Consider the following 20,438-nt stretch of genomic DNA (forward strand, 5'->3'; position numbering starts at 1 on the left):
TTTTTCCGAAAACTTGCTTTAAAGTCCAATTTTGGAGTATTGATGTAGATGGTTCCATTTTAACTTCTCCAGCCAGAGGAAATCTAAAAATTCCTCCTCCCAGCTCAACAGAGCAAATCCACCTATTGCTTCTGCAAAAGGAGGACAAAGATCCTCCCGGGGCCGCAGAATTCGGCAGCTTTTCCTTGGATTCCTAGGGCAACCAACAGCTCCGGGACACCAGGCCAAGCTTCAGAAGGCAGCCTGCCAGCCATCGGACTCCCAGGCACCTGTGCAGTCCCAGGTGGCTGAGCAACTGGGGGAGGGCTTGGTTTCAACCTACTTGCCAGATCACCAGCAAAATAAGACATGTTTAAAAGAAATAACTGCACATGAGCCAGGGCTCTGGTCCCCAGCCCATCAGGCCAATGGGCCAGCCCCTCAGTGTGCTGGTGAGCGGGACGATCAGAAAAGGCCTCTCTCCCTGCAATAACTAACAGTCTCTCTCCAGCCCCACTCCCACTGCCTCGTGTGTCATGGGAAGTCTCTGAGATTCTCCACCGGCTTCCCCACACGTTCTTGATTTCCTCTCCAAACACCATCAGCCAGCCTAGGAAGCTGGGTCACAGGGAGTCTGCGTGCTGCAGACGCTGAGGGGTGCTGCAACGCTGTCTGCTGGACACACAGAGTCTGCGTGCTGCAGATGCCAAGGGGGGCCGCCAACACTGTGTGCTGGATGCTGCTCAATGGTGTACCATCAAATGGGTGTGAGGAGGAAGGGAAGAGGGAAAAGGAAGGAAGAGGGGAGGGCAACCCCTCCCTCTCACTGTCAGTGGGCAATAAAACTTTTCCGGATGTCAATCAAAAAAGCCTTAACATTTTGCCCAGCCATTCTACTCTTGTAAATTTACCGTAAGGGATCATGAATATCTGCCAATAAAAAACAAAAAACACAACTACAAGGATATGTATTACAGCATTCATTCATAGCAGAAAAACATTCTAAACAAATTCAATGTCCAACCCTGGGGTCCAGCTCCAGAAAGTACAAACTCGTATGGCTGGGTGTGGAAGAAACCGTCCATGATTGTGCAAAGAGCTCCTCATATACCGTTCAGGAGAAGGCATGCCGGCAGCCTGGGTGCCCAGGCACAGGGAGGAATCGTGGGCGAATAACAGGAGGGCCCCTGGCAGGTGGAGTCGGCTATCTCAAAGCTTCTTCCTTTTTCTTTCTGCTATCTCTATTTTCCAATACAATGAATGAATTCATATGTGATAACTAAAAATAATGTTTTTTAAATAAAAGTGTTCTCTCTTGCCAAAAGTCGCTGTAATGCTAAACTGCTGAGTTGAGGCATATGAAGTTGCCTATATTGGATCACTTTTTGACATGCAGAAATAACAGTTTCATATGGTTCAACCTAATTTTGTCACAAAATCCGGATGAGTGGTAAGACCCATAGGAATCACTTCCTCTGACTTGTCCTTGTCCCTTCGCGGGGACAAGTGAGGAGGCTGTGACTTGCCCAGGGCCTCGGCAGTGTAGGTCTTGCGCCTTCCAGAAGGATCCTTCCCATCACCGGCCCACCACACAGCACTGCCTGTGCCTCACCCAGCACCTCCCCTGTGCCAGGTCCTGGCTCTGTCATGACTCACGTCATCTTGCAAAGTGGATGTCATTGCCAGCAGCAAACCAGACTGCAGGGAGCCAGTGGGGTCCCAGGAAGGCCCCTCTGACTCTCCACTGAACCGCAGCTGTCCCTGCTGACTCCACGAGACCACGGGGTCCCCGCCCATTTACGGGACAGCAGCTCTGCCCTCCCTGGACTCTCTTTCACTTCATCCCGGGCCTCCACCACAAATACAGGCACTGACCCTCATGTAAGTTGAAGCTGAAATGGCCATTTCAGCGGCCAGGGCTGGTTTTCTGTGTCCCCAGCAGGCCCCCCTTTCTGCAGGAACAAAGTGGATCGACCAGCTACTCAGCTATACCGTGGCCATAAATGCTCAGGTGCCAGCCCAGTTCATGAAGATGTTGGCTGTCTTTTGCCTCCTCACTGGACGGTCAACAGCACTTACAACAGCTTTGGTCACTATCGTCTATCGTGACCAATGTCGCCTCCCCCAAAAAACATAGGCTCTGTCACTGACTATAAGTGAGCCCAAGGGGCTGACCAGGGGATCGAGCATCACAGGACATATTCATCTTTTCTAGTGAACATAACAGAAAGCCAGAGGCCAGGGACACTGCTGCCAGTGTCATCACACCATAGAACCTGGCCGGCACCCCAGAAAGTGAGCTGGGCCATAGGACGTCAGCAAACAAGGCTTTGATGTTTTGTTTTCAAAATCTTCCATGCTCAAGTCACTGGGCTTCTCTCTCTCCCAGGGACGGCCCCCAGCACCCAGGCAGGCTGCATCTGAGAAACAGTCATTTTCAAGCACCCAGAAACTTGGGGCACTGAAACATACATGTTCTAAATACTAACACGAGCTTGCCCCCCAGTTTTCATGGGAACAGTAAAGATGGACCAAAAAGGATGACAAAGCTGAGGGTCCTCAGACAGATGGGAGAACAGTGAGGTTCGGAGTCAAGGCCCCACCACCGGGGACATGGTAGAGGGACACAATCTGCCTTCCAACAATCTTTTATAGACTTCATTTTTACAACAGTTCTAGACTTAAGAGAAAAACTGAGTAGACTCCACAGAGTTCTCATATACCTACAGCCATCTTCCACGATTATTAACATTGGCATACATCAGCACAGTATATTAATCACAATTAATGAATCTCGATGCACTATTATTAACTCAAGTCCATACTTCCCTGTGATTTCCACAGTTTCTCCCTAGCGCCCTCTTTCTGCTCCGGGACCCCCTGCAGGACAGCACATCACGCTCGGCTGCTGTATCCCCTCAGGCTCCCTCCACCTGAAAAGGGAAGAGGGCCCTGCTCTTGGCTGTGATGGCATCTCAGAGTGTCCTTAGTTTTGACGGACTTGATATTTTGAAGAGCACTGGCATGGTATTTTGTAGAATGCCTCTCAACCGGAATGTGTCTGGAGTTTTCCTCCTAATGATGTAGTGGTAATGGATTTGGGGGAGGATGGGTACAGAGGGAAAGTGCGCTTCTCCCCAGCGTCACCCAGGGCACGTGCCACCCACATGACTTGCTGTTGGCGCCAACCATGGCCCCAGGCTGAGGCAGTGTGTGTGGGGTTTCTGCTTCCCCTTCCTGCACTGGGCTCCATGGACGGAGGTCACTGGGTGCAGCCCACATTGGAGGAGTGAGGATGGAAATGCACCCCCCTTTACCCTTGGGTTTGTATGACCCCCCATCTCTGATGCCCACTTCACTCAGGTCTAAATCTTCCCTCCTGCTGCCACATGTTGCTGGAGCCCCATCTGGCCCTTTATTCTTCCCCTCCCCCACCACAGACCCCCAACACACACACACACACACACACACACACACACACACACACACACACCCCAAAAGCTCCCCGAGGGCAGGGTCCAGGCTTCCCGATGCTGGTTTGTGTGTGTGCCAGAACCCCGCATGATGCCCTCGGCACTGCAAACACTGGAACGCTCACTCCTGAGACGTCCCCAATCCCGCAGGGTGGCCAGGCAGCAGTCCGCAGGCCAGCATGGGCAGGGAGACTCTCTGGCCACAGTCCAGCTCCCACATCAATCATCCAGGGCAAAAACAGTCAGGGGTGTGGCCACGGCACAGGGAGATGAGAAGGGGCTGCATCCAGGACCACTCAACCCTTCCCCAGGTATAATAAGCAAAGCGCCACCCCCCAACCACAAACGCGGGAGATGCAGCTGGAAAGCGTCCGGGGCACAGAGAAGTCATGCGTCTGTGCTTCTGAACCACACACACCACCACATACAGAAAACCCACCCCAAATCCCAGCTGTGCTGAAGGCAAGGACAGGCCCATAGGAAGAGGGGCTTTCCATAGTGCAAATGCCAGCCAGGAGACCACCGAGAGAGCCTGGCCCAAGCCACAGGGCCGCGTCGTGCCAGGCTGGCTCCCACTGGATCTGGGAGGGTGGGGCACGGCTCAGACAACCCCAAATCCCAGAGCTGGGGGGGCGCTGGAGGTGGCGGCAGCACCACCAGGCCCACTCCCTGGACACCCTTTCAGATCCTCAGGCCACAGTGATGGCTGATGAAGCCATTGTGCTACCTAAGCACTAGGACAGAGTCAAGTGTGCCTGCAGTATGGCTGGAGACACAAAATCTCTCTGAGATCCTCCAGTGACCGCATCACATGACACCAGCTTGCTTCATGCACATCCCTGGGAATGACCACCGGAGCATCGCTGCGCTTGGTACTCCAGTCTCTCTGACATGGGATGGGGTGTGGAGCTGTTGAAACCATTTGACCACTTTCCTGGAGTAGCTACTGAGTTCCAGGTGCTGTGCCAGGTGCTGGGATCCAGGGGTCAGCCCCAGCCAGGGGCAGGGCAGTGGGCCACATGTATGTAGACAAGGGTAAGTTGTAAACATACAATTTACAATACATATTACAAGGAGGACCTGGGTGAGGGGGCATACAAATGAGTGAGTGCCTGCCTGTCTGCCAGGCAGCCAGTCAGCCCCAGGACAGAGACACACAAGAGAAGTCCTTGCAGGGTGAATAGGCTGCAGATGGGACAGCACATCCTGACAGGGAAACAGGACACACAGGGGCACTGCCCAGGCTAAAGGGCTCAAAATGCCGGGAAGCAGCCCCCGACGGCTCATCCTCACATTTGTAGAAGCAGCCACAGCAACAAAGGGCACAGCAAAAAAAAAATCATCACATTTACAAATGTCACCAAACGCACCGCAGTAGTAAAATGCCAAGGTGACAGGGAGAGTCTGTCAGGACAGCTCCCTCGGCTGGAAAGAAGATGACAAAGCCACAGGGAGGCTTCAGTTTGAGCAACGACGACGTGTCACCAAGCATAAAGTGACCTGAATGAGTGGCCAGGGCAGTGGATGCTGGTCTCTGTCATGTGGGATCCTCAGAGCCCCTAAGAGGGCACCAGGGACATTCCCTGAAGATCCACCCAATGCTGCCGTCACCACAACGCTGATGCACGGTGCCCAGCATTAGTGATTAGCACTGGGGAGAACAGCATCTGCCACCCATTCCCACGCAGCCACACTGTCAGGCTGTTCAGGTCTGATGAGCCCGAAGAAGCCTGGGTCCGGCAGGGAGAGGCCGGGAAGGAGGGTTGGGAGGACCTACAGGGCACAGGGTCAAGGTCTGGTGCAAACAAAGGATCTGCTTCTGCCATCCGTGACCACAGCCCAGTCCTCCTGTGTGGGGCTCCAACTCCTCACCTGGAGTAGCTACCGAGTTCCAGGTGCTGTGCCAGGTGCTGGGATCCAGGGCTCAGCCCCAGCCAGGGGCAGGGCAGTGGACCTTTCTAAAGGAACTGACACAACGCTGAGGTCCTCTCCCCCGGGGGTCCCTCACCTTCCACTCTCTGACCCTCCACCCCTGCCCTGCCTCCTCCTTGCCTCTCCCCACACACTCTCCCACACTTCACACCACTGTGTCGAAAACCATCTAGGGGGAAAGACTGGTTTTTTCCCAGTATATTACAGATCTCTACGTTTGCAAAATAAAATAAAACTGAATTACTACCTAAACGAATGTTTTTTAAAGACATTCCTCACTTTATTATCCGATCCAACACACAGAGGCAACCACGAAGGTCTCTACATGCTCATTCTGCATTTCTACACCCTTAGACCTATGAATCGGAAACAGTCCGCAGACAGCACAATTGCAGGAATGCCGTGACCAGGCCTGCACGCGTGTCCAGCCCAAAGTCTCCCAGTGCCTCGGTAGGAGGCTGAGGAGGAAGTGAACTCACACGCACAGCCCCAGGACAGAGACACACAAGAGAAGTCCTTGCAGGGTGAACAGGCAAGGGTACAGAGCAAGGTCACGCACACACAATGCCCAGAGCACGTGGAGGCCTCCAACCGGCTGCAATGCAAAATGGCTTCCAGGAAGCCTCAGGTGAAGCCACATCACGGCTGTGCTCACGGCCTCCACAAAGCCTTAGGTGAACCCATGCCATGGCTGTGCTCATTCATCCACACTGTGGCCCATGAAGCTCAGTGGTTACAAGGTCCACAGTCGTCGGACAAAGAGTCTTTCTCCTCTGAATTCAGCGGCATGGCCCTATCCTGGTGGGCTCACAGCCAGAATGAGAGCTCTGGGGGCAACCGGGAAGGGGCAAAGTAGAGTCCAGAGAGACGAGAAGCTCAGAGGTGGAAGAGGCAGGGAAGGCAGGCCAGGGAGAGATGTGGGCAAGGGAGAGAGGGCACCTCTGGGGACCTGAGGGGTTGGGCCCTTGCCTGGGGAGGCAGGTGGCCAGGTGGTGCCATAGAACCTCCACCCACGACTTCTGGGCTGCGAGGACATGGGGCTGTCCCGAGGAGTTTTCCCCATGTAGCATCTCCCCCCGACTGCTCTTCTTAAAGCTCTTTGGTTTCCCACTCAACTGCAACCACATAACGTTTGATACTTAAATATTTGGGTTACTTGGGTCTAGTTTTCTTTAAAAATACAGCTTCTTTTATATGCAGAAATAAAAATACATTTCCTGCAGATAACTTATCCACACCAATGAAATCTATATAGATCTTAGTGTCCTACGCGGGTTTACATACCCTGATCTCACTTAGAAAACATAGTGTGCATCTAAATATTTAGAAGCATTTGTTGTAATGGCAAAATCTAATTATCTCACATTAAGTATAATCTCAATTTTGATAGTATTGTTCTGGCAGTAAAAGAAGCCATGACTCACTCCATTCAAATTTCACCTTGAAAACTCCAAAATGATGAACTGCTCTGTTTGTATACTTTTCTTGAAATATACATATATATATGTATACACACACGTACACACACACAATATATATACACACAAAAGTTCCATAGCATAAATGGAACTTTCCCATGCAAACCAAGATAGAGAAAGGGGACATTATCAGCACCTCCAAAAGCTGCGCTTTCCTCCCCCTGGGCCTCCTCGAAGTACCATCTCCCGAGGGCAACCTGACTTCCACCCATGACGGTTGCCTGTTGCCCTTCCTAGACACAGAATCACGCAGTATGCACTCTAGCATCTGGGGTTTTTTGCTCCACGTCACGCGGCCAGCCCCATCCGCACAGCTGGCACACACCCGCAGAGTGCCCATTCTCAGCCTGCCGTTCGGTGCGCCCTGTGAGAAGACGCTCGGGGTACTGATCCATTCGGCTGAGGACGGCCATCTGGTTTATCTGCACTTTGGCAGTTACCATCACACTGCTATGGACACTTTCATGTGTCTCTTGATGGCTGTATCCGTTTCCAACAGCTGCTGTGACAAATAACCACAAAACTGGGTGGCTGAAAACACACTTCTTCTCTCACAGTTCTGGGGGCTAGAAGTCTGCAAGCAGTTTCACCGGGCTGAAATCAAGCTGTTGGCAGAGCCACATTCCCTCCAGAGGCACTAGGGGAGAATCCTTTCCTTGGCCCCATATAGTTTCTCCTAGCTGCCGGCGTTCCCTGAGCTGTGGCCGCATCACTCCAATTTCTGCCTCCTTGGCCACATCTCTGTCTGCCACTCTCTTATACAATCCTTGAGGATGGCATTTAGGGCCCACCCAGATAATTCAAGACAATCTCTTCATTTCAAAATCCTTAAACACATCTGCAAAACCACTATCGTATAAAGTAACATTCACAGGTTTCAGGGATTAGAACCTGATGTCATTTGAAGGCCACTAATGCCCATATGCCCATTTTACTCCATTTCATTTGGATTGAGACTGCTGGTCACAGAGTATTTGTAAGCTTAGCTTTACTTAATTCTACAAAAAAACCTTCCCAAAGCAGTTGTACGGATGTCTCCTCTGACCAGCAATCAGAGGTCCATTTGTCTCACATCCGCACCAACACCTGCTATTTTCTGCATTTTTTTTTTTTTTTTTTTTTTGAGACGGAGTCTCGCTCTGTTACCCAGGCTGAAGTGCAGTGGCGCGATCTCGGCTCACTGCAAACTCCGCCTCCTAGGTTCAGGCAATTCTCCCACGTCAGCCTCCCAAGTAGCTGGGATTACAGGCACCCGCCACTATGCCCAGCTAATTTTTCTTGTATTTTTAGTAGAGAAAGGGTTTCACCATGTTGGTCAGGCTGGTCTCAAACTCCTGACCTCAAGTGATCCAGCCGCCTCAGCTCCCAAAGTGCTGGGATTACAAGCATGAGCCACCGCACCCGGCTTTTTCTGCTCTTTTGATGTTAGCCACTCTGGTGGGTGTGGAATGGTGTCCCATTTACAATTCATTTTGCATCTCCCTGATGACTAATGGAGTGGAGTACTTTTTCATCTCTTTAGTGGACGTGTGTGTGTGTGCATGCGCACGTGACGTGTCTTTTGCCATTTTCCTACTGGGTGTTCTCTCCTTTTCTTGTTGATTACGTACTGCATTATTTTAAGATGAGTCATTTGTTAAAATAGATTCCACTGAGACATTGGCAGATGGAGGCCTAGTTTCTGGTGTCAGGGCCGGAGACGTGAGGTCCAGTTGTGTCCAAGCAATCAGGCGACATGAATTCTGGACCTTGAACACCCCATAATGGACTCTAAGCCTATGTCAGCCTGGAAGGTTCCAATAAGGAACATGATGGAGAGTTTGGGGACCACTGTCAGGGACTGGAAGGGTAGGGCAAAAATCAGTCCCAAATTAATGTATTAGATCTCCAGTTACTTCCTTGAAACTAAATCTAATTGTACTTAAAAGGGTGGCCACTGGAAAGTAAACTCTATTTGGATTTCTACAAGTACAGGTGGGTTTTACTGGACTTTTTGGGAGCAGCCACTGCTGATCCACTCAGCACAATGACAGCCATCTCCAGAATCAGGCACTGCCCCCACACCATGACAGGCGAGCGAGGCAGTGATCCCTGCTGTGAAATACAATGTATTAAATACACCAGAGTTTGGTTTCTCTACATCACAGTAAAGAAAGAGGACGGGCACGGTGGTTCACGCCTGTAATCCCAGCACTTTGGGAGGCCAAGGCAGGCAGATCACAAGGTCAGGAGATCGAGACCATCCTGGCTAACACAGTGAAACCCCGTCTCTACTAAAAACACAAAAAATTAGCCGGGCGTGGTGGTGGGTGCCTGTAGTCCCAGCTGCTGGGGAGGCTGAGGCAGGAGAATGGCATGAACCCAGGAGGCAGAGCTTGCAGTGAGCTGATATCACGCCACTGCACTCCAGCCTGGGTGACAGGGCAAGACTCCATCAAGAAAAAAGAAAGAGAGAGAGAGAGAGAAAGAAAGAAAGGGAAAGAAAAAGAGAGAGAGAAAGGAAGGAAGAGGGAAGGAAGGAAGGAAGGAAGGAAGGAAGGAAGGAAGGAAGGAAGGAAGGAAGGAAAGGGAAAGAAAAGAAGAAAAGAAAAGAACGAAGGTTTGGAACATCAGTTGATGTGAACTACTAGCATAATATTAGATATCTCATTAAAACCATCAAGATGATAGAAAGGTCTACTCACAGAGGTGCTCTCCACCCTCAACCCCCGCATCAAATAGAGCTCTCTCCTTCAAATCAGATTTTTTTTTTTTTTTTTTTGAGACAGGTTCTGACTGTCACCAAGGTTGGAGTAGAGTGGCGCAATCACAGCTCACTGCAGCCTCAACCTCCTGGGCTTAAGCAATCCTCCCGCCTCAGCCTCCCGAGTAGCTAGGACCACACGCGTGAGCCACCACATCCGGCTAACTTTTCTATTTTTTGTAGAGATGGGGTCTCCTTATGTTACCCAGGCTAGTCTCAAACTCCTGGGCTTAAGCAAGCCTCCCTCCTCGGCCTCCCAAACTGCTGGGATTACCTCATGAACCACCACGCCCAGCCTTCAAATCAGATTTCTAAGGAGCCTAACAAGTAGCAGGCCTTTCCAGTTACAGCGCATGGAGTAACAAAGGCAGCCCCAGCCAGTGTCCAGCACAGTCCCAGCAGACAGGGATAATGAGGCGGACATGGGCCTCACAGGAAGGAATACTGCCCCCCACCTCCGCACCATGCCAGTGAGAAAAACAGACTGACTGCAGCTCCAAAACATACAGCAACTGACCCACGAAACAGGGACCTCTGATGCTTGACATTATCAGGTAAGATATATTTCTGGCCCAGCAGCCCCCAGAGGATGAACAGCTCCCTCCACCCGAAAGGGGAAGAGGGCCCAACCTGCAGACGCCCTGGCATATCGAGGCCACGGACAGGAGGCACCAAATGTCTCCCCAGACTGCGCCTGCTGCAGAGGCCTGTGGAGCCCATCATCCTGCAGCACTGCCACTCCTGTTCCCTTTCCCAAGCCCTCTGCAGTCCCCTCTCCTGACACAGGGCCAGAAAGCCACCGGGAGCCCCTTAAGGACAGCCTGCGTGCCCAGCCAGCTGAGGCCAGCCACGGGGGTCCAGCAGCAGTGAGGCCGCACCTGCACTGCCACCCGCACCCCTTCACACTGGAGCTGCCTGCGGGACCCAGGCCTCCCTGTGTGCCCAGGGTAAGTCGGCGGAGCTGCACAGGTTAAGGCTGGGTGAGCAAATTAATAATGTGATGAATGGTTTGTCGTGGATTTTGTCATTCTTGCAGAAGAACAGGGGCAAGTTAATCTAGAAATCCTGTAAATCTCTAAAGGGTAAAATTAAACGTCCGCACTCGTAAGGCTGGGACTTGGCAGCAGCCGCCGCCTCCTACAGAACACAGTAGGGAGCGGGCTCCCGAGCCCCCCAATGACGCAGGAGCTGCCTGGGCCAGACACCTGCCCCCGCCACCCTCCTGCATCCTCACTGAGTCCCTCCCCACCCCATGCCGCGCATCCTCCACCCGCACCTCCCTGCACCCTCCCCTCACCTCTAGATGCACCCCTGAACACGCCCCTGACCGCGTCATTCTCCCACGCTCTGACCTGTCCGCTAGGGAAGCCAGCTGCAGAGATCACTCTCCTAGAGTTCGCTTGGTAAACCATGCATTGTTACTGGCCCATCTGCTTCGCTCCCAACCCACAGCGAGGACTCTCTAGGGCCACCAAGCTCCTAATCGTCACGAACTGCCCTCCAACCCCCATCTCCAGCTCTGACCTACACAAACCACATAGTCCTCCTGCCAAAAACTTGGTCCTCCCTGTGCCCAGGATGCCCCACTCCAGGCTCGCCCTTCTGCCTGGAGGGATCTTCGGGCCTGGGCTCTGAAGGGACAAACCCACCCACTTTTATAGGATGGGGTCCATGATCTACCCCAACTTACCGTGGGGCTCTCACATCTGCCAGACTGTGCCTCTCTAGGAGGGCCTTGGACCCAGAGCCAGAATGGGGGTCCGACACCACTGCACATTCTCCAGCAGCCCCCTCCATGCCCTCCCTCCTGATCCCACCAAGCTCTAAACTGAGAACAAGAAAGCTGGAATACAGTAAATGGAAAATATCTGCTGAGCGGATGGGTGGATGGATGGACAGAGCTCCAGGCAAAGGGACCCGGAGGTAAGGAAAGTGAAGGGTACCTGCCCCCGGTTCTACCACTGCAGAGTCCCTGAGTGTCAAAGGACTGAGAGTGAAAGGTGGACAAGGTGAGACCTACCACATTAGTGTTCCGCACCCCTTTGTTTCCACTATTAGATTAAGCCATCCTATGTGATGGATAAAAGGAGCAACACATACAAGGAGTTAGGCCAGGGTTGCCAAAGTGAGGGGTGGGAATGCTGACAGTCCAGGGGTCCCCCACGGCAGCTCCCCAAACAAAGTCAAGACAAGTTGGAGGTGAGGCTGCCTCTGGGTGCATCAAATCAACTGAAGTAGCGCCAGTCCTCAGTGCTGATTAAACACAGGCCCGCCTGTGATCAAGAAGAAAACCATTACTTAATCAAATGCAATTAATTTAGAAGCTGAAATCTGTGAAAGCCCAAGGGAAAGGCACAATCAGGAGTTCTTGGTCTGGAGGGGCTTCTGCTCTCAAAGCTTCCAACCCAAGACAGCACACAGACGTCTTCCCCAACAACCGCACACCCAACCTGCAAAACCATGACATGCTCCTCTCCAGGTACCCGAACCTTAGGACTCGAAGGGTAGACAAGGTTCACAGGCAGAATCTTCACAATACATGCACGGAAGTAGGGGCTGTGGGTCAGGAAAACCTCGACTTCACCCAATGCCATTCCCGAGAGAATCAGCCATCAATGTGACCCCCTCAGTCCTGCCTCAGGGGCTCACAATCTAGCAGTCAGGCCAGGTGGGAAGTGCAGGGACCTATGGCCAAAATCAGTCCATTCATCACTCAGCTGACAGCTTTCACGCATACTAGCCAGAATCAGTTAGAGGCTGGAGGTAGTGCCAGGTGTCTGAAACCCAGCAGGCAAGTTGGTAAAACACACACACACCCTAACCCTGGTGACTGCACTGACTAAGTGCTTTACTGTAGCAGAACAGTTGCCCACATCTCATCTCTTCCATCCACAGTAACTCAGTGGCTGGTGAGGAAGAAGACACAGATCTCCATGTGCCTTCCTGGGATGAGTCAAGATAAACTCTGAGCAGCGACGCTGTACAGCTGGCTCACGCGTGGAGGCAGAGCCTGGCTTCCCAGAGCTTCCAATCCCTAACACATGCCTGGCCCCACTGCACCACACCCGGGACAGCTCCACCAGCTCCAGATAATACAGACAGATGCTAGAGCACATGGCTCACTTAGTACACCAAAAGACTGAGAAACAGAAACTGTGTTTTATTTGCACAATGCACACACTTGCTTCCAGAGAGACCTGAGAAATCCATCATCCCTAAATGCACGCGTTCACTCAATTAGTGGTTTTCCTGTTTTTGCAACAATGGATTTTTCCAAGACAGGTGACAATCAAACCAATTGTGGGAAACCATAAACTATACGTTTTTTATTAAATTAACAACGCAACAGTTCAGAGGAAATTCATATTTAGAGCTGCCCTGCTGGAGAGTCAATTCCAGGAATGTAAAACCAACCAAATAAAAAAAAATTATATATATATACACACATATATACATACACACACACACACACACACACACATACCCACAGTTATGCATCGCTTAATAACAGGGACGCGTTCTGAGAAATCTGTCATTAGGAAATTTCATCACTGTGCAAACACCACAGAGCATACTTCACACAAACCTACTCCACACCTTGGCTATAGGCTACACACCTGGGCAGCATGTTGTCATGCTGAGTACTGTGGGCAACTGTAACCCAATGGTAAGTATGTATCTAAACATACAAAAGGCACAGTAAAAATACGGTATAAAAGATAAAACACAGGGGCTGGGCACAGTGGCTCACGCCTGTAATCCCAACACTTCAGGAGGCCAAGGTGGGTGGATCATGAGGTCAGAAGGTTGAGACCACCCTGGCTAACACAGTGAAATCCCGTCTCTACTAAAAATACAAAAATTATCCGGGCATGGTGGTGGGCGCCTGTAGTCCCAGCTACTCGGGAGACTGAGGCAGGAGAATGGTGTGAACCCGGGAGGCGGAGCTTGCAGTGAGCCGAGATCGCGCCACTGCACTCCAGCCTGGGTGACAGAGTAAGATTCCGTATCAAAAAAAAAAAAAAAAAAAAAGATAAAACGCAATACCCCATCTAGGGCACTTACCATGGAAATTTCTCTGGGTGAGTCCATCTGTACACTAGCGTAGACTTCATAAATATTGTACACTTAGGCTACATTAAATTTTTTTTAAATAAAGTAACTGCACTACAACTTTATGACAATGTCACTAGGCAATAGGAATTTTTCAGCTCCATAATAATCTTATGGGACCTCTGTCATATATGCTATCGTTAACCAAAACATTGTCATGTGACGCATGACTGTACATATACATCTCAACTGAAAATGCTACATGTCAAGCGTTCTCCGACTCACTATTTACTAATTAGGGTTTCCCCAGAACTGTCTTTGCCTGAGAATTTCAGAACCAAGCGTCTCTCTGCACAGTTGATTCTAGGGACAAGAAGTGCTAAGAATCCACGTTGGCTTCAAGTGCAAAACGGAAAACACCTTAGTGTCCCACCAACCATGTCAGCCATCTTCCTGGAGGGCAAGCTCCCAGACCCTCTGCCCATCCCTGTGAAGGGCCCACGTCATCTGTGGCATTTCCATGACTCTCCGATGCCAGCCATCAGTCTCTCGGCACGTGTTAAAAATCAGCCCTGTACGTGCCCACCAGTGGTCATAAGTCCTAGTCGTACCCACCCTGTTAAAAACAAATCTGATATAAAATGGGGCCCAGCAGGAGACAGGGAGAAAACATGGGCCTCACACTGTCTCCAGCTCAGGGTCAAAGGCCAGCACTGCCCCGTCACAGCAGAGTGCTCTCAGGTGACCCACAGCTCAGCTACCTGTCCCCAGCCTCCTCGTTTCGAAGTTAAGATAAGATGCGCCTTTCGGATTTGTTGGAAAATCGTTTAAAATGACAAACAAAGAGGGATGGAACTCAACACACAGAACTGCCTGACGATGTGTGTTTCATTCCAGGAGTTTCGCCATCAAAACCATCTTCAAATGTTGGGGTGCTTCCGTTTCCAGAAAACTAGAGACGAAAATATTTTCGCGGTCACTCAATGCAGGAAGTTCAACCTCATATTTTTTTCTCTTAATTTTGATCCTTGAAACACAAAGCAACAGACGTAGCACCTTACATTAAAACAGCCCTTAGAGTTTATGACGTGCCTCCTCCGCATTCTCTCACTACGCAGTAGCAGTAACCCACAATCCTGACCCTTAAAACGCTCAGCACAGTAAGAGAAGCCGCACAGGCCCGAAGCTACGTGGCCACACCACAGAGCCCTTGCTGTCATAAAATATCTTGCATCGGTTGAATATCACATCACGTTTGTGCCTCAAAACAACCGCAGGCAAGAGGCCTCATGCGTGTATTTCAGATGCTGAGGAAGACTCTCAAGCCGGGTGACAGGCCCTGGGCCCCAGGGATTAGCGGCAGGGCCAGGCTGGAACTGAGCTCTTGTTACTCCAAATTCCATCCTCTTTTCCAACCTCCCAGTCCCTTTCTCATCAAACTAAAGCATCTCCTGCAACCAGGCCAGGACATAGGCAGGAGACAGCCAGGCAGGCAGAGGCTTCTGGAAGGGAAAGCAGAGTGGCTGAGAGCCCTGGGACAGAGTCTGACATTAAATATAAGACAAGTTTGGAAAGATCCAGATGGAGCCGAAAGGGAATCTGGGCGTGGGGGTGCCTCCTTCCAAAGTGCATCCACATCCGAGGTGACTGCAGGGAGGTGCAGAGCTGACTCTGGCAGCAGGGACCGCCTGGGTGCAGAGAACCCAAACAACTGAAAATCCAAAAACGAATCTTAGTGCAGAATCAGAAAGCTCACTCTTTGGGCTGGTTACCTTCCCAACCATGTTCTCCTCTGGCCTATGTGAAACTGACGTTGCACTGTACAATTCTGCAGCTCTTTCCTGACCGCCCACTGAGTGAGGGTCTGTGCTACATTCTAGGGGGATCCAAACGTGAACACAGCTAGGTTCCAGCTCTGGGGCTCCCGGAAAGGAGGCGCAGGGAGTCGGACATGTGCTGCAAGGAGACTAATGCTCCCATGTCTCACTCACTCGCTCATCCAAGGATAGCACTAAGGCTCTGTGTGCCAGGCACTTTTCTAGCTACTGGGGATCCGGAGGTGAACAAAGTCTTTTACATTTGAGTGGTAAGAGACTGACAATAAACAAACAAGAATATAAATAACACACTGACTGGTGAGTACCAAGGAGAAACACAAAGCAAGGTTAACAAGAGAAGGGAAAGTAACGCTAATTTATGTAGGGCTGTCAGGGAGCGGGCAGTAAGTGAGGGAGCCGGCCAGGTGGGCATCTGGGGGTGGCTCATGCAAAAGGGGTGGGAACAGCAAGTGCAAAGGCCTGGAGTCAAGAGTGGCCTGGCAAATCTGAGGACCAAGGGATAAGAGGGAAAGAGCCCACATTCAGTTGGGATCTCCAGGATGGACATGGGCCAAGATGACAGGTGGGGATGGGGTGGGGACAACCCAGGGCAGATCTGGGCCTGGAGCCAGGGCAGCCTGGAGGGGCCATTCTTGGGAGCAAGCAGTGGAACTTGAGAAAATCCAGCCAAGTACCATGGATGTGGAGGAAGCACTGGAAAGACACTGAAGGCCTGGACAATGGTGACACACCTGGCCAGGGCCAACTTGCAGAGTCAGGGGTACACCACAGCCCAACCTGGGAAACCTCACAGCCAGCACAGAAATCATAATGCACACAGCAATCGCACCCCACCAGTACGTAGGGTTCCACAGAGAGAGCCTGGCTGCATGATCTTGAGGTCACCAACCTCCTGGGGCTCCCCTGAGTGTCTGGACAGGGAGAGAGGGGAGGACTGGCTTCAGGAGAGGCGAGAAAAGATGGTGCCCACGACAGCTGACTCAGCCTGTACCAGCAGGCTGCTCTGAGACACGAGCTGGACCCAACCCAGGCGGTGGGCGGCAGGGGGGTGGGGAGGAGCTCTGGGAAAGGAAGGAGCCAGAGAAGCCTCCCTGTGGGCGCTCGGCCCAACCACCATCCAAGAGAACAATGAGCACCTCCAACCCCCGCCGGGCACACAGGCTGCCTCCGGGTGAGCAACCTTCTCAAACTTCACCTACACTGGGGAGACCTGCCTGGTCATTAGTGGCTACCTTACACCCTACCTGTGCCTCCACGTCCCCAGTCCTCACGGCCACCTGGCAAGGGTGAGGAACTGAGACTGTGCAGGGAGGGCACACAGCCTGTGAGTGGTGCAGCCAGGCCCGCTGCCCAGGCCAGAGCTCTCTCCACTCTCTCTGTTTCTCTAAGGACCAGGCTGCAAGGCAGGGCATGTGATCTCTGTCGAAGCCAGTCAAGCCACCCAGTGATGTGTGCAGGGTCTCGATGCCCACCGATCGCCAGTCCTCTTCTCCCCTGGACAGTAAAGGTTTCTCCAAGACTTCAGACCATGGTGTCACCTGAAGCCCACACCTGTTGAGTCACCGGGGCAGGTATGCGTGGCAGAGGACAGCGAGGAGCGCCCAACAACAGCCCTCACCGCAGCTACCGCGGCCCGATCCAAACAAAGGCCAGATTGATGCCAACCTCACCATCAACTGTTTTTCCTCTGACTTCCTCAGTTTTGTCTAGAAAAATCAAGGTGTCTTATCACCCCTCTCGGCTTCCAGGGGTGTGATCAGTGTCGTTTACAATTATCTCTTATTTTTATCCAGTATTTCTTAGCTCAGTTGGCAAACTAGGTATTTATGCACCTCCATTTCACAATCCATCCCCACCAATTATGCCTGTAAAACTAACATTTTGTTGAGGGAAAAAAAAAAGGTTAGAACTACTTAAGAAGGTTATGTAAACAAGTTAACTAGCAGGCCACAGCTTGGGTCTGGGGTGTCAGCGAAAACATGCAAGGTGGAAGAGAATGAGGAGCTGACGGTCACCAGTTTCACCTCCTTCCAGCGCCCGCCCAACTCTCCTGCTCACACACACTCACACCCCGTGGGACTCAGCCTGCAGCTTCTCAAATCCCATGAGCCCAGGAGACAGTGGGGAGGAGCACAAACCGCACTTCCTAACAAATGAGAGGGAAGACTCGGTGCCCCATCGCTAGTGCCATCACCCCCCAGCCCAGCCATGGAGCTCACTCCAAGGGCCCCCCTGCCAATGCTGCTAGAGCCCACCAAGGGAGGGCTGCCAGCACACAGCCGCAAGCTCCAGCTTCATCCACTCACGCCCTGGACACTGCCCGGCGCCCCAGCGTTCCAGGTCCGCGTCACCCTGGCCCTCCTGTCCCGCAAATCCTAAGCTCAGGAGATTCCCTCCAGCCCAGGCTGCAGAGGGGAGCAGCTCCCATGGTTACCCAGGAATCAGTGCAGAGGGCAGGGCATCCTGGATGCCCCAGACTCGGAAACCGAGATCCTGTCCTCGGCATAGTGGCCACACCTCTGGGAAGGGAGAAACCCCTGCCTCACCTCACTGGAGGGACCCTGACCCAGAGGCCTGAGAAAACGCCGCCTGCAGGCTCCTGGCACCTGCCAACATGCACCTCAGGAAAACTTGTCCCACTTCAATCTGCAAAGCTCTCCGGTCATTATTTCTAAAACCACTGTCCTTTCTCAAAGAGGAAGGAAAACAGAAACAAACAAAAACAGAAAGAGGCACAGGAGGTTGAAGAAGCCAGAGGCAGTTTAGCCCAAAAACAGTGCCAGACGCAAGATGTCGAGTTTGGGGTGCCTCACCCTCCACATGCCCATTTAGGAGCTGACTGCACTCAACCACAGATTTACGTCTGGTGCCTGCCAGGTCCTATCTAAATAGATCTGAAAAATTAAGCCTTCCTTCTGCCAGTAAATACGAAGTTAAGATCAGCAGGCTCCTCTAAGGCTCTGCTCTCCACGGGGGTCCTTGGCAGGCGTTGGCGAAAGGAAGTTCGCCCCCTCCCCGCCTGGGCACACCGAGGCCCGCCGCCGGGCCCATGGAGCCCTGCTTGGGAACTGGGGACCTCGATGTTCTCCTTCACCATCTGAGCCAGATCTCCCGCCAGCAGCCTTGCCAGGCAGTGCCTGCCATGGGGAAGGGGCCAGGCCAAGGGGCAGGTCCGTGCCGTGCCCCCAACCGGGCACCTGCAGTCCAGGGGCAACGGGGTGTGGGGTTTTTAATTTATAAGTTTTTCCCTCTGGGCCTTATTATAAAGGGAAAGGGAAGGGGGCGAAGATCTGGGATTGGGTTCTCCGAGGGCAGCGAACCCAGAGGCGACCCCAAACTCAGTAGTTGCCGCCCGGCACGGGGACTTGATGCCGCTGCCAAGCGGCCCGGCCAGCCCGGCAGAACCCGAGCGGACAGCACCGCCACACAGCGCCTCTTGCCCCCGCCGGATGGCCCCTTGCCGCGGTGCCCCCCTGCCAGGGATGCGAGAGCCGCCGCCTGGTCCCCGCCCCGCCCGCCCGCCCTCCCGTCGTGGGAGGGGGAAGGGGCCGGTCAGAGAGGAGTGGGGCCGCCGGGCTGTACCCCCAGATCCCAGCGGCGGCCGCCCCGCAGCCACGCCAAGCCCGGAGGGCAGCGCTCGGGAGCGCTCGGGCCGCAACCTCCGCGCCGCCCCCCACGCGTCCGGGTTCTCGCGGCGCCCCGGGCGGCCCCAGGCTGCCGCCGCCGGCGAGTCAGGCAGCCCGGGTTCCCCAGCTTACCTGGCCCGGGCGCTGGGCTGCCCCGGTACGCCGCCGTCCCCGCCCCGCCGCCGCCGGCTCCGTCCGCGAGGCCGAGCTCTTTGTGAGCCCGCGCCGAGCCGCACACCGCGACTGCTAATGAGCCCGGGAAGCTGAATAGCTTCCCGAATAGCGGCGGGCGCGCCCCGGACGCAGCGTACGGCACGCAGGGCCGCCTCTGCCGGGCGCACGCGGCGCGGCTGCGGGGCGCATCCCGCACCGGCCTGTGGCTGCCGGGCCCGCGCCCCCGCCCCGGCCGCTTCCGCCTCACCCCCGCCGAGCACACCGAGGCCGGAAAACGATTCCCGGCTAGATCGCGCGCCGGGAAGAGAGGAAAGACAAAGATGCGTCCGTGCCGGGCGTGCGCGAGGCCCTGCGCCCCCTGGCCCCGGCGCTGGGGCAGTCGGCAGGGCAGGAGGGTGCACTCGGAACCTGGGTCCCGCCGGGCCGGTATCCGGGACCCGGGCTGGAACCCAGGCGCTGGAAGGCGCGGCGCCCCGAACGCCCCGGGTCCTGGGGAGCACACAGATTCCCGGGCGTGCCCTGGCCCTGCTGGCTGGGGAGCTGCAGGGGTCTGGTCCCGCAGGTAGAGCCGGTGAACGCGAGGCTCCGCACCCTACCCGGGCCGCCGCGCCGCGCCGCGCAGCTGTAATAGGGGACCCTAGAGCGAAGAACCCTCGGTTCTTCCGAAAGCCCCATCCGGCAGGGGAGGCCCCCTGCTGCCTCTCACCGCAGCTCCCTTAGGCGCATGCTGGACTCCAAGTCTTCCCTGGCGGTCCCCGGTAACCATCCCAGCACCCTGTTTCTGATACTCTGTGCTGCTTTAGCCCCCAGCCCCAGGGCCTCACTCCAGGCCTTTCTCTCCTTGCTGTCCTAAATGGAGAGGACCCTGACCTCCGCGGGACCCTGGGGAGCACACACTCCCAGACACTCACATGCATCCCCAGGGGAGCCAGTCTTCGGCCACCTACTGCTTGAGAGATCCCCTGGAGGCCCTCGAAGGTCATGCTGGAGACTCCGGTGTCACCTTCGGCCCTCTGGCTCTTTCATTGAGTCCCAGGCAGATGTGATAAGCCGTGGGAGACGTACAGGACGCCTTGTCTGGGCAGAACGAGGGCTCAGCTGCCTCCCACCCCCAAATCGTGGTGATTTGCCCTCGTTTTCTT

General features: G+C 53.7%; 1 protein-coding gene across 1 annotated transcript in view; it reads right to left on the reverse strand.

The window, feature by feature from the left end:
* APBA2 (amyloid beta precursor protein binding family A member 2) overlaps positions 1-19,373 on the reverse strand; it is a 237,419-nt gene extending 218,046 nt beyond the window's left edge. The window contains exon 1 of the mRNA XM_077939046.1: positions 19,255-19,373. The gene's annotated coding sequence lies outside the window, so the exon portion shown is untranslated. The remainder of the gene's footprint in view (positions 1-19,254) is intronic.
* Positions 19,374-20,438: the final 1,065 nt, after the last annotated feature.

This window comes from Macaca mulatta, chromosome 7, assembly GCF_049350105.2.
Source record: "Macaca mulatta isolate MMU2019108-1 chromosome 7, T2T-MMU8v2.0, whole genome shotgun sequence".
NCBI classification, from domain to species: domain Eukaryota; kingdom Metazoa; phylum Chordata; class Mammalia; order Primates; family Cercopithecidae; genus Macaca; species Macaca mulatta.